The sequence below is a fragment of the Tenrec ecaudatus genome, chromosome X, assembly GCF_050624435.1.
Source record: "Tenrec ecaudatus isolate mTenEca1 chromosome X, mTenEca1.hap1, whole genome shotgun sequence".
Taxonomy (NCBI): domain Eukaryota; kingdom Metazoa; phylum Chordata; class Mammalia; order Afrosoricida; family Tenrecidae; genus Tenrec; species Tenrec ecaudatus.
Window position 1 is genome coordinate 124967981 of NC_134548.1, and position 14082 is coordinate 124982062.

At 43.8% G+C, this 14082-nt stretch overlaps 1 non-coding gene and 1 pseudogene across 1 annotated transcript; one reads left to right on the forward strand and one right to left on the reverse strand.

Annotated features, from left to right (window-relative positions):
• Positions 1–1008: 1008 nt before the first annotated feature.
• LOC142435343 (small nucleolar RNA SNORA36 family) lies at positions 1009–1140 on the reverse strand. The gene has a single exon (XR_012781415.1). It is a non-coding gene; the product is annotated as a small nucleolar RNA SNORA36 family (small nucleolar RNA).
• A 5449-nt stretch (positions 1141–6589) lies between these two features.
• LOC142433696 (serine/threonine-protein phosphatase 2A activator pseudogene) lies at positions 6590–7137 on the forward strand (annotated as a pseudogene).
• The last annotated feature ends 6945 nt before the right edge of the window (positions 7138–14082 follow it).

Genomic DNA, 14082 nt, shown 5'->3' on the forward strand with positions numbered 1-14082 from the left:
GATGTGTATTACAAACATTTCGTTAACAGCCAACCACCTCAGTGCTGAGTTTATGTGGTAATTTGGAGTGCCCGAGAAGGCTATTTACTTGATTAAATGGGATGGGTATTGAGGAGCTATTTACTTGATTTTGCAATTGGTTTAGGCACTGGGCAACTAATCCGTGGTTGGAATTCACACGGACTGGCCGCCCGGGAGAAAGACGAGGCTCTCTGCTCCTATAACGATTTCCAGTTGCGCAACCCTATATAGCATCGTGATGAGTCGGAATCCATGGGATGACAGTGGGCTCCTTGGTCCGAATTGATTTCAGGACTGGCCTGAAACAGGGAGAGGTGACTTAGCAAAGTGCCCTGCACCTCCCATCATTTTTAGTTCTGACAGCCAGAACACTTCCCCTCGCACCCTCCAGTCTAGCTGTGCACAGTGGAATGCGAGAATCTCAGCCTCCTCCAGGTCAACAGCACAGACAGAGAGGTGGTAACAGGGAAAAGGCAGCTGCTGCCCTCTGGAACCAGTTCTCCTTCCCTTCTTTGCATATGCTTTCCGGGACCACAACAGAGGGGCTGCAGCCCTGAAGCTGCGCTCCCGGGGGAAGGGGTGAAGAGCCCCCACCACTGGAGCCTTAGAGCCCCAATTCTGGGAGACCACCATAAGGAGGAAGTGCATTCAAAGAGAACATTCAGTGGGGCACCATGGCCTGAGGGGGAGGTGGGGTGGGGGGATAAGGCACTTGGGACTCAGTGCCAGGGCTGGCGTGTTATCTCCAGTGCTGCACCTGTAGCACCAGGTATTTGAGATGGCACAAAAAGAAGCACTACTAACTGCCGGACCGGGATGGGCTAAACCGAGCTTTCACAGGATGGGTAGGAACTTTCAGATCTGTAGTATTATTGCCATGGTCAGAGCTTCACTACTCAGGATGCTGGCCTCACTTGTTCCCTTTAGAAAATAGATATGGTTACAAGGTATCAGATAGTATTAGTATGTACATTTTATTTTATTTTTTTATGTAGGCTGGGAACAAAGTGAATAGAATAATATTTTCTACCCAGTCATTTTCCCAAGCCTGTTCTTTTGTCCCAAAGTTTAATTAACAGAATAGGGAAGCTGCCCTGAACTGAACTCAACACTTTGGAAAATATGTACATTTTAGATGAATGTTCTAGGATCCATGTATATCATTGTGCCCATGTACTGACTGTCTCAATTGTGAAAGGGGCATAATTATTATTTGCAGTTATAGGAATATTCCATTAGCAAACAGCACCAGCAGGATTGCATGTACTCTGTTTTACCTTTTGTCAAATGAGGATAATTATGTTACATTCATTACTATCATTTATGTTTACATTTTAAATTATTTATATTTAGTAATATCACTGTCATATTACTATTATAATCAATGTCACAATTACATGATCAGATCATTAATCATTATAATTAACACCATGATTGTATTATTAATCTATTATTTATACCATAATTGTGCTACTAATTAAAAGGATTATATTAAGTGTAATGATTCCATTTTATAATTTTCTAATAAATGTAATTTACACTTGATCTTAACCAAAAGACCAAGAAGCGATAAATATAATTTAAAATAGATTCATTCTCTAAGAAACCCTTGTGATACTCTTTCAGCTCTTCAAAATCAGGACAGCTGAAGGCAAGCACTGATACAGTTATTATATTATCCTAATATTTGTTTCTATTAAGGACACAGTAAATACCACACCTAGAAATGCTGGTATGGTCATTTTCTTCTTAGAAATGAAATAATTGTTAGAATTAATATTACATTATTTTAGCATATCCTAATAATTGATGCCAATAAAAGAATAATGGTGTTATCTCTTCCTGCTTGTGGCATGGGGAATGATTTTAGGATATTGTTAATCTATGTTATATTGATAGTATAATTGTGAGGCCATTGGGTTGCACAAATGGTTAAGCAGGCAGCTTGCTAGCTGAAAGGTGATTGGTTCTAACTCACTCAGGAGCACTTTGGGAAACAAGCTGGATAAGGTATTCCGGAAAGGTTATCATCTTGAAAACCCTACAGAGCAGTTCTGTTCTGCATATGTGGGGTCATCATGAGTCAGCATAGACTCAGCAGCAAATAACAACAATAAACAAAAACATTATAATAATAAGTAATGCCACTCATGAGAATCATGGGATGCTCTTCTATTACCTATAAATGTGCCTAATTATAAGGCTTGCTGATATTTGTATTATGAGTTGCATTCATGGTAATACTATAATTGTACTAATGCTAAATTAACAATGAGGTTTGCGGTAAACTAGGAGGAAAGTAACACCTTACCTTGACTCTGCATGGTTTAAGTGAGTTAGACCCTGGCACAGAACACAAACAATGACTGAAACGATGATATTATTGATAAGAGAAGAGTTGATTGATTCCTTACTGTGTCTTGGGATTGCTTGAGGTGTTTTACCTGCATCGGCTCTTTCCATCTTCCCCACAAGCTTTTACACTAGGCATGATGCTTCTTGCTTTTGAGCCCATTGTGACTCTTAGCACCTCCATGGGATAGAGGAGAAACACCCCCACAATGTTCCCAAGACTAATCTTGACAGAAATAGACAACCTTTTGGTTAGCAGCCAAATGCTTAATCGCTGAGCTACCAAGACTTCACTAGGCATTGTAGATACCCTCCTTTTGCATTTGAGTAAGCTGTGATACCAAGAGGCTGAATGACTTGCTTGTGGGCCCACAGCCAGTCCAAGCCGCATTCTCTTAACCAGGATTATTTTCAGGGTTATTGATGGTTGCAATGTAGTGATCACATGTAAGTCCTATTGTTATCTAAATTATGGCAGTCTTCTCTTATCAAAGAAGAATGAGTGTGATCCTCTTTCTTATTTACAAAACAGTCTGAAGCCTGGGCGGTGGCTGGTGCTGGAGATGCTGATGTTGGAGATCAGGCCCAGGCTCGGGATGGATGGCTAGTGTGTATGTAGGGCAGAAGTTCCCAAATTATTTGGTTGTACCTTGCCCCCTCCTCCCTCGACCCCACTTCTCCAGGAAACAAAATTACACCACCATCCCCTGGCAACTAAAAACTTTTGTACTATAGTCCATAATCCACGATAGAGTGTAGGTACTTGAATTCACAACCCCCCTGGGTCATTCCAGTGCCCCCAGGGGGTAGTGTCTCCCTCTTTGGGAAATGGATGCAGGGCATAGGTGGTTAAACTCACCCTCCCGATGTTGGGAGGATCAGAGGATGTAGCTCAGGACCCAAACCCCTGGTATGGTGCTGGTTTACAGTAAATGGTTCTCAGATAGATTAATATTTCAAGTTAGCTTTTAGCTTCCAAGCATGCCAAGTAAAAAGGGCAAGCATAATTTGAACAGACAAAAGCAAAGAAAGACATTCTTGGTGTTCAATCCGTGAATGACAACTATTTGTCACTCTCCAGCAACACTCTTCCCCTTTATCCACCTGCCCTAACTTCCTGCCCAAAGGAATAGACATCATGCCAACAGCTGGTTGTTCATAGCTGTTTAAGAACCCAGTATTCAATATCACCCAGTGGTGGAAGGCTTCCAGCCTGCATGTATCTAATATACTCTTGGGTAACATCCAACTCAATCGATATGGCCAGAAAAAGTTCCCAGGGAATGGAGTGACTGTGAGATGAAAGGGTGAATGATGGTTATGGTTGGGTGGACAAGAAATTGAGACAAGGAATGGGTGGGATCTGTTAATGGGGTGGAGGCTTGTCAGTTCCTCTTAGGGAGTAATTGGAGGAAGAAGCTCCCTCTTTACGTGGTGGGAGAGTGAGCCCCCATCACCACTGCTCTCCAATTGATTCCAACTCAGTGTGAACCTACAGGACAGAGTCGAACCACCCAGTCGGGTTTCCAAGGCTATAAGTCATTAGGGATGCAAATGATCTCATTGTCCTCCAGTGGAGTAACTAGAGGATTCAAACCATCAACCTCTCAATAGCAAACCACTGCATCATTAGGGCTCCTGGGGAGAGTGAGACTTCAAGAAAGGATAAATTGGCAGACTATTTGTGAAGTTATTAGAACTCCTCCAACTCGAATTCCACACTCCCAGTAAAAGGCTGAAAGAATGAGGTAAGGGTCTCTAGAGAAGGTAAAACACTGAGGAGGTGGTGAACCTGGGTATGCCTGCCCAGGGCAGTCCATGACCTTCAGTTGATATTTATCCATAACTAAGCTTGGGAAAAGGAGCCCTGGTAGGTCAGTGTTTAAGAACTTGACTGCTAACCGAAAGGTCTGTGGTTCAATCCCAGGAGCAGCTTCAAAGGAAAAATGATGTGGTAGTTGTGTCTGTAAAGATTACATGGCAGGTCATTATTAATTGGAGTCTAATCTGTGGCAAAATATTTGATCTAGTTTGGATTTGATCTTTGGACATTCTGAAGATCTTCAAGAGTAACAGAGCCTACATGATCTGGGCTAGTGCCTCCAGGACAAAGAGCCCCCAAATCCTCCCATCAGATTATCAGGGCCTTAGACTCCTCCCATCAGACTCCTTGGAGGCCTGACCACCTCTTCCTCCTCTTTTCAGGCAGCCAGAAATCATAAAGTTGATGTGAGGGACCTTTAGTTTCATGCTGACCACTGCTTTGCAGCTGACTCTGCCTGTGACTACTCCAGAGTAGCCTACCATTGGTCACTCACCATAGCTCTAGGTCGCTTACTGTGAGATACCAGTGAGAACCTTATCAAATGGTTGTGTTCCAAGGGGGGCTCTATACCTTTTCTTTAAAAGATATGGGGATTTGAGAATCTTGAGTTTCAGAAAAACCATAAGGGTTCTCCTGATCTATTCCTCCTTCCTCTCAGCCACAATGAAGTCAGTCACAGGACTTCAATTTCTGGGTCCCATCAATATCATAAGTGTGAGACCAACATAGCCGGTGTACATCCACCATCTCCTACCCACCCCCATCTTCCTGCACTTCCAATACCTGCTGTAAATGAGAGTGTGGCAGAATTTCTAAAGTGTCCTCTAAGATACCCCTGGAACCTGTGAATATGCAGATATACTAATCTGTGATTACGTTAAATTATACAGTGGATTTTACTATAGCCTATGGAGAATGTCCTAGTGGGCTTGACCTAAATGCAAGGACCCTTAAGAACAGAGACTGTTCGCCAGCTCTGGTAGAAGGGGAAGTCAGAGAGACGTGCAGCATGAGAAGGACTTGACTCAGATTGCTGGATTGGTTCTTCTAAGAGGTTACTTGCTAAGACATGTGTACGGTCTCCTGGAACATGGAGGAAATCCAACAAGGAAACTGGAGCCTCCGACTTATAGCAGTCAGAAAGTGGAATGTGCCAACAACTTTCGTGATCTTGGAATGGATTTCTTTCTCAGAACCTCCAGCTAAGAGAACAGAAGCTGACCCCAGGTAATGTCTTGATGGTTGTCTTAGCCTTGGGAGACCCAAAGCAGAGAACTCCGACAAGCTCATGCATATGTCTGCCCTTTAGAACTGTGAGTACTGCTTGAATCTGCTGAATTTGTTACAGCAGCAATAGAAAACCAATAAACATTTCCATCTGATATTCTCCCCAAGTTTTCCCGGACAGACTAGTTTTTCCACAAAGTAATGCTTCCCAGAGAGGATTCCTCATGCATCAGGCCTCATATCCCAGTCTCTCTCCTTTGCCACCTCTTTTTTCCCTCTCTCAAACTGTTTTCAGTCTCCCCACGTGTGTCTAAGGAGTATCCCCCACATGGGTCTAAGGGGTACTTAGCCCACATCATTTCCCCCAATTCTACCTCAAGAACAGACCACCCACAGCTATTTCTCTGCCTTCCCCAGGAGAAATCGCCCTAGGGTTCGGATGATTGGCTCAAATGCAAAACTCATTGTAATTGAGTCAATTCTGACTCAGGGTGACCCTATAAGATGGGGCAAGTTTACCTTTGTGAGTATCTGAGAAGATAACTCTTCACAGTAGTAGAAAGCTTCATCTTTCTCCCATGGAGTGGCTGGAGGTTTCAACCTACTGACCTTGCAGTTAGCAGCCCAATACATAACCACTATGCCACCAGGGATCCTTTGATGGTTGGCAGACCACAGCATACCCTTGCTCCAGGACATATTAAACCCACTATGCTAATCCTTTGTCCTTCTGTGTATGGCATCTGCGGCCCACCCCAGGGTGTCCAAGGGCTGGGGATGTGACTTGTCAGAGCTCAGCAGAAAGAGGCTCTCCCGGAAAGGAGTGTACCTCGTCAAGGGTACCTAGAGCCATAGGGATTGTGCTTCTGGCTTCTTCCTAATAGCTTTGGCCCCTCTGCCTCTTCTCGGCCCCTTGCAACTCATCTCATCTTAGGAGGGAGGAGAAGGACAGGAGATGGGAAGAGAAGGATACCAGAGAGGGCGCTCCCCCATCCTCAGGTGCCACTGTGCTCCACCTCTCGCCAGTGCCACGCGGGCTCTTGAATGGATGTTTAATTGGAATTACTCTAGCAGTTAGGTAGTGCCATGTGCTTAAGCTGCCTCCCCAAGAGGCCTGGGAAATGTGACAAGCTTCTCAGAGATCTCATTACTGATTCCTTGTAACGTGCTGCCTTTCTCTGCTGTCTCTGCAAGATTGGGGTGTTCCAGGTGGACGACCAAATAACTATTGTCTTCAGGGTGTTCAATAGGTACCTTGAGGTTATGCGGAAGCTCCAGAAGATGTACCGGATGGAGCCAGTCAGAAGCCAGGGCATGAGGGGCCTGGATGACTTCCAGTTTCTGCCCTTCATCTGGGGTAGCTCACAGCTGATAGACCACCCCTCTCTGGAGTCCAGACACTTTGTGGGCGAGAAGGCCGTGAATGAGAACCACAGGACTACATGTTCCTGGAGTGCATTCTGTTCATTACTGAGATGAAAACGGGCCGCTTTGCTGAGCACTCCAACCAGCTGTGGAACTTCAGTGCTGTCCTCTCCTGGTCCAAAGTAAACCAGGGTCTCCTCCGAATGTATAAGGCTGAGTGCCTGGAGAAGTTCCCGGTGATCCAGCACTTCAAGTTCAGAAGTCTGCTGCCCATCCAGCCTGTCACATCATCCTAGGAGGGCCTTGAAGCCAGAGCCACCCAGACTGCCCTCCCCACCCATCTGCGGCCCATCAATTTCTGACTGTTCCGGGATGCTTCTCCTCTGTTCCTTGTGGATTTGGGTGCTGAGTCACAGCTGTGTTCACTTCAGAACATTCATCTAAACTGGCATATTTAAAACATGTGCATATACTATTTTCAGGTCTAAGATTTGATTTCACCATACATGCAAGCTAACCAGTCCACCCCGTTATTGGTTCCTGGATCCTGGCAGAAGAAGCTAGACTTCTGTGTCAGATGCAAGAGATTTTATCAAGGCACAGCAAGCAATATGCGCATCGGGATATTTGCACCAGTCCCTCCCCTTGCCAAGCCCCATGGGAAGGGTAGAGAGATGCCTGGCAGGGGGGGAAGGGGGTGGGGAGAAGGCTGCTTCCCATGCAGTGGATCAGCATCAGAGTCAAGGAACACCAAACTTGGAGAATTTTGTAGTGGGTAGTTAGCAAGCCCGCTCTTGGTCCAGGGAGAGAAAGTGTCTTCTCCCTAGAGGTTGCTTGCCACAAGCATCACCTGAAATATGGCCAAGTTCAAAACAAACAAACAAAACCAATCCGTTGCATTATTGGCATGTTGCTGTTGTTGTTCTGGGCCATCGACATGGTTCTGACCCATAGTCACCCTATCCACAACAGATCAAAACTCTGCCTGGTCCAGTGCCATCCTCACAGTCTGTCCTATGACGGAGTTCATTGTTGCAGCCACTGTGTCACACCATCTCATTGAGGGCCTTCAACTATTTGCTGCCCCTCCACTTTACCGACAATGCTGTTATTGGCATATCTGGCAAGGTCTTTAGGAGCACAAGAAGTTATTGCATGTCACCTTCACAGCTATACTTCAGTAAAATTTTCAAACACAGGTACACCTGTGCACCAAATACTGACTAACAAGCCCCTCTATCTTTGACAAACTTTATCTCCTTCTCCCAATCCTTCATTCACTCCTTTGATTTCTTTTCCATCCACAATCTACACTCCTGGTGCCATTCCTTGTCATCCAAATGGCTCCCTCCATCCTACCCCCACTCAGGGCAGAAAGCAAAGAAGTGACTGGATGAAGGCAACTTGGGTCTGACATGGTCATAACACACAGTTTCAGGAAATATTTCCTGGCACAGAAATCAACTGGCAGGGAAGGGTATTCCCTATTCCTTCAGGCCAGCTACAACTCTTCTGGGTTTCTGTCTTACAGGTAAGATATAAGTAGGCCAGGTGAGTTTGGGTACAGGTTAGGAATGTGCTTAACCTTTTCAAGCCCAAATTGTTTTCTGGTTTGAATATTATGTTGGAACCATATGTTTTCAGTAATGAAAGGCAGCGTAAATGAAGTGATTTGGGGGGAGATAATATGGATTTTGATACATTTAGTGGGACACACGTGTCCCAAGGGTTCTCCAATGCTGGGTTTTTTTGGGATAAGACTTTTTTCTTCAGATTCACACCATTATTGAGGCACCCACTAGATGGCAGTACTCACTAAAAGAGGGATACCAATTTCCTAATAAACCCCAGAGGTGGAAAATGAAATTAAATACTCTATGTCCCATGGGTCATGAAAGGGTGAAGTCTACCTAGGCCACAATCACACACATGCGCACGCATACATACATTCAGAGATTTCTGCTGTGTTTTGTAATGAGGTTGGAAGACTTCCAGTTAGTGTGAGTAGAAACACATTAGGGGTACCAGGATCAATGTCCCAAGTTATGCTCTCTCTACTATATAACAAAGAGACCACTGGTGGTGGTGTGGCTTATGACTTGGGCTGCTCACTCCAAGGTCATTCTGAACCCATCAGGCGTTCCAAGGGAGAGAAATGAGGCTTCTTACTCCCATCATGAGATACAGCCTCAGACACCGACAGGGGCAGTTCTACTCGGTCCTATAAGATCACTATGAGTTGGAATCAATGTGATAGCAGTGATCTTGGTTTAGTTGTTAGGTCATATGATGGAGGGTAAATTAGCATCTGCCATCGAGTCCTAAAATGCAGGGCACTGTGAATAAACTAAGAGACACTGGTGGCAATGTGGGTTAAGTGTTGGACTGTTAATAACAGCATCAGTCATTGAAACCCACCGACGGCTCTGTGGGAGAAAGATGAAGCTGTCTGCTCCCATCAAGATTAGGGCAAAGAATGTACAGATGTGCTTTATACAATCGATGTATGTATATGTATGGATTGTGATAAGAATTGTATGAGCCCCTAATAAAATGTTTTTTAAAAAAAGATTTAGAGTCTGTAAACCCCAAAGGAGTAGTTAGTTCTACTTTGTCCTCTAGGACTGCTATGAGTCAAGATCAACTTGATAGTGATGGGTTTGGGATTGGTGATGCGGCACACAATACAACGGTAACCGTACCCATTCTCTTTCAGGATCATGATGAAGGTGTGGGGGCAGGGCAAAGGGCATGGGGAAAATGGCCAGGGGAAAGCCTAGTGTCTCTGCCACCCACCAAGAACCTCACCTTCTTGCCGATGTCTGTAATCTTGTTGTCTCTATACCTATATGCTACCATCTTGAGTGAGTATATGTCTTCTACACCCACATCCAGATAGCTCATGCTACAGAGTCAGATACAAGCAATCCCAAAGATAGCCCAGCAGCCTCTTCTAACTTTAGGCCCCAGCAAACTCTTGTTACAGGATCTGTGAGGACAGTTTGGGGATCCCTGGTGAGAGTGTGGTATGCCTTCACAAGTAAACTGGGACTCTACTTCTGAGGTCACAAGAGTGAATTCCCAGGAAGTTTGAACTTCGTTTAAGTGCTGGGACCTGAGAGAATCTTAGACCCCTTCCAGCCCTGAATAGTCTCCTTTAAACAATCTCATTTTGCCTTTTCCTACTGGCTCAATGACTGCCTGAAAGAAGAGGTACTTCACATATCCAGGATGTCTGCACCCTCTCTCCATGCACAGCCCCTGGTGGAAGGGGGAACTACAGACCTAGATCACCTTTGTCCCTTGCCTAACACCGTATAACTTATGGATATTGTCTGGAACTCTTAGAACCCCACTTCAAAAAAGGGGGGGGATTTTCACTCAAACGTTCATGAAGACTAGGCTCTTCCTGAGCCCTTTATTCATTTATTATTAATTGCTTTGCATCTACATTTTTCTCTTTCCCTCCCTGCTCTGCCCCCTCCACTCCTTTGCTCCATGCTCTACCTATCCAAATCTGTTTATTTGGGTGTGAAAATATTTTCTTGATTTTTTTTCCTTTATATGTGGTCTCATGCAATATTTTTTCTTTACACAATTGGCAAACTTTGCTTAGCATATCTTCCATATCCATCCATGTCATAAGGGATTTTATAGTTTCATCATGATTCTTTAGCTATGTGGAATATTCCATTGTATATATGTACCAATGTTTATTTTTTTCTTCCACTGAGGGATATTTAGGCTCTTTCAAGAGTCTTGAGATTGTGAATGGCGCTGTGATGAGCAAGGGTTTGCATATACCCACTCATGGTTGCTCCTTATTTTTTTAGGGTATATACCAAGGGGTTAGATTTTTTTTTTTTGAGAAAACAGTATGGAGCTTTCCATGGCTGTACAACTTCACAATCCCAACAGCAGTGTATGAGATTGAAAATGTTAGTTAATTCTTTAGGTATTCTACCTAATTCCAACAGACTCTCAAATGGAATGAGATACTAGAAAGGTCCCCAAATTCAAAACTATGCTTTTAAACCCAAACCAAACATACTGTCATCAAATTGATATTGACTCATAGGGACCCCACATATAGGATTTCTGAGATGATAAATCTTTCTGGGAGGAGACAGCCTCATTTTACTTCCATAGAGAAACAGATGGGTTCAAACCACTGCCCTGAAAGGTAAGAGCCCCATGACTAAGCCACAGCACCACCAGGGCTCCTATAGTCTGTCTACACGGTCCTATATATGTCACCCTGTGACCATTATTACTTGTGGTTCTATCTCATGCATGAACCTATCATCATTGGTGATCTGCTGTGTACAGTATCTCTGCCCACCTCAGAAATCTCATCCGTTATTTCTCCACAGAGGGGATACCCGAGGGAAGCTTTCAGTCTGAGGATGCTTGTCAGAATAGGACCGTTCCTCAGGCCATCCTAGCACTCCGATACAGATAAGGTTGCTTGTGTACGGAGGACATGCATGGCGTATGAGCTTTCTGTATGAGCATTCTTTCTCTGCTTAGTGCTGACTCAAGCCTGCAGGCTGGATCATCAGAAGCTTTGTGCACAATCAAGATGCCAGTGGATGGTTGACCAGCAATCTTATTTCCTGGTTGTTTTAAGAGTGGCGGATGCTGTTTGGGGACTAATGGGATCTTAGCAATTTTCTATTCCTCTGTGCAGTCCCAGGCCCAAGGGGGTATCTTGTGAACTCTATATGTTTGGGGGACCCCAGTCAGCAACTGTTCTTTCAACCTCCTGGCCTTTCACCCCAACAACTTGTCCCTCTGAATTATATTTCAGCCTCCTGGATCCTCTCACAGTGCTCTGGTAATCTAGCTATTCTACTTCTGGGTGGTTTGGGTTGGTACCTTCTTCACACTATTCCGTCTGCCACACATACTATTTTGATAGTTTCAAAGTAGCCCACTGGTGTTAAATTGTGTGAGATGTGGGTATAGATTTCAGCATTCTGAGTAATGGGGGACAATATTTCCCGCATCTAAGCCAGCATCATCATCAATTATTATAATATATTGTATATTTAATATATTGTCTTTTATTTCAAACCATAATCCAGACATCATACCATTCAATCATTCAGTCTTATCAAGCCGTGTTGTACAATCACTACCAAAATTAGTTTCAAAGCACCTTCCTTCTTGTACTCCTTGATATCAACTCCCCATTACCAGCACCCCCAAACAAACAGACACCTCCTCTGTCATACCTGCCATACCCTCTGCTCCCGGAACCCTTACTCTACTTATTGTCTATATAGATCCACTCATCCTGGATTTCATATCTGAAAAAAAGTAGAAAAATACATGGCAGAGAATACAAAAGGTTACCCACAATGGCAAAATACAACAACGATAAACCCCAATATGAAAAATACACAGAGGATATGAAAAACTAGATCAAGCAAAAGGAAAACTCAAATGTCAAGGTTTTAGCCATTCAAGTCAGATTTTTATTTTGATCTACTATAGTTATCTCGCCAATACTCTTATAGTCGTCTCTCCAATATTCTCTGTCTGAAAACTACATTATTCCCATCCCTCAAATCTGGTTAGAGGGAAATCACTGAGCTTATTCCTTGTGGAGATCCTACGCATGTATTTTGGGCTTCCGCTGTTATCCATAGCCTTCTGCTCACCAGAATCTCACAATTTAAGCTCAGGTGCTATTCCTTCATTCAGATTTGCATTATATAATTTATAATCTTGGGTTGCAGATGTTGGTGTGCTTCTCCTGTGTGGGTTTATTTGAGGTCTCACTTAGATGGCTGCTTGTTGGGCACCAAGCTATTCCCTCACCACACATTTGTGTTAACACCCTGTTTCCTTCATGAGGGCGAATATCAAGCAGGGCTATGTCATAAGAATGAATTGTTCTTAGATGGGGGTGAGGATTAAGTACAAGCCCCAGATCCACTCCTGAATCTATGTATTTGATCTACCTCTGGTTCACCTTAGACATCCTAGTTGTTTTATGATTGAGAATCTTATTGATCATCTCCCTAGAATCTAGGCTCCTTTTGTGTATAGTATCATTGATTAGTTCGTGGTAGTAATTTTAAAACATTACTGAAGAAGGGAGATTGAACGAATGTAGGGTATCTACAAATTTCAATGCATGGATTGTTGATGTGTACAGAATAAATCCTTACATGACGGACACTATTTACACAAACAATGGGAGTTGGTGGTCAAGCAAAACTTACAATAGTAATCACTGACAATGTCAGACACACGTCTGCCAGAGTAATACGATCCTAATACGGCAAGTAGTAATAGCCCTGGTGTCATAGAGATGATGCGCCGGGCTGTGTTCCACATGGTCAGCAGTTGGACACCAACTGCAGCTCCATTGAAGAAAGCCTGGGCTCTCTACTTCTGTGAACAGTTACGGCCTCAGAAATCCACAGGGGATCCTTATGAGTCAGCAAAGACTAGATGTTAGTCATGTTGGTTTGGGGTTTTTAATACAGCAAGTAGGGAATTCAGGTTCAGGTGTGTTTGAAGTCGAGCCTAGTTCACCTAGTGGGGTTTCCATATTGTATCTCTCTGCTATGTTGTGAATGTGTTGTGTGCCTTGAAGATACAGGGTTCAATGTCACAGCATTATATGGCCCATGGCCTGGGTCCCCAGGGGGTATGTAAAAACTTGGACCAATGTGGTCTATTAGGAACATAGTGTCAAGAATACTCCCACCTTAGGGTCATTGAAATATTGTTAGTATCACCTCCCTCTAGGAAGTTGGTTCTCCCATGTTTCCTACCAACAGATATGCACTTGTCTTCTCTGAGAGGGGTATGCTTCCTTTCCCTGATCCTGACTTAATTTTCCCATCAGTATCCCTCATCACTCTGGTAGCAATGTCTGCCCATCGGCAGGTGGGGGGATGTGCTCATCATTTGGTTTAATGTATTATTATTAGTATCATTAGTGTTACTGCAGAAATGTTCAGAGGTCCGTGACCAGGATGAAAGTCGATTACTGTAAGGAAGCAGTTTTTTGTTGTTGTTGCTGCTGTCATTTTGACATTGTATCATGTGAGGAGAGGCATTAACTGGACGATTTCTTCCAAGATGTTTGCATCGTGAATATACTTGAAAGACATACTCTCACCAGGGCAAAACCCAGACATGTTCCTTGTCCATTATAAAATATACTGCTTCCCTACACTCTAGCTTCCCCTCCTGTAATGCAGTGAATTATTTGGCCCTATTTGTGTTGTCTTATGAGAATCAGGGCTTGGGAGCCAGCCCATATGTTGATA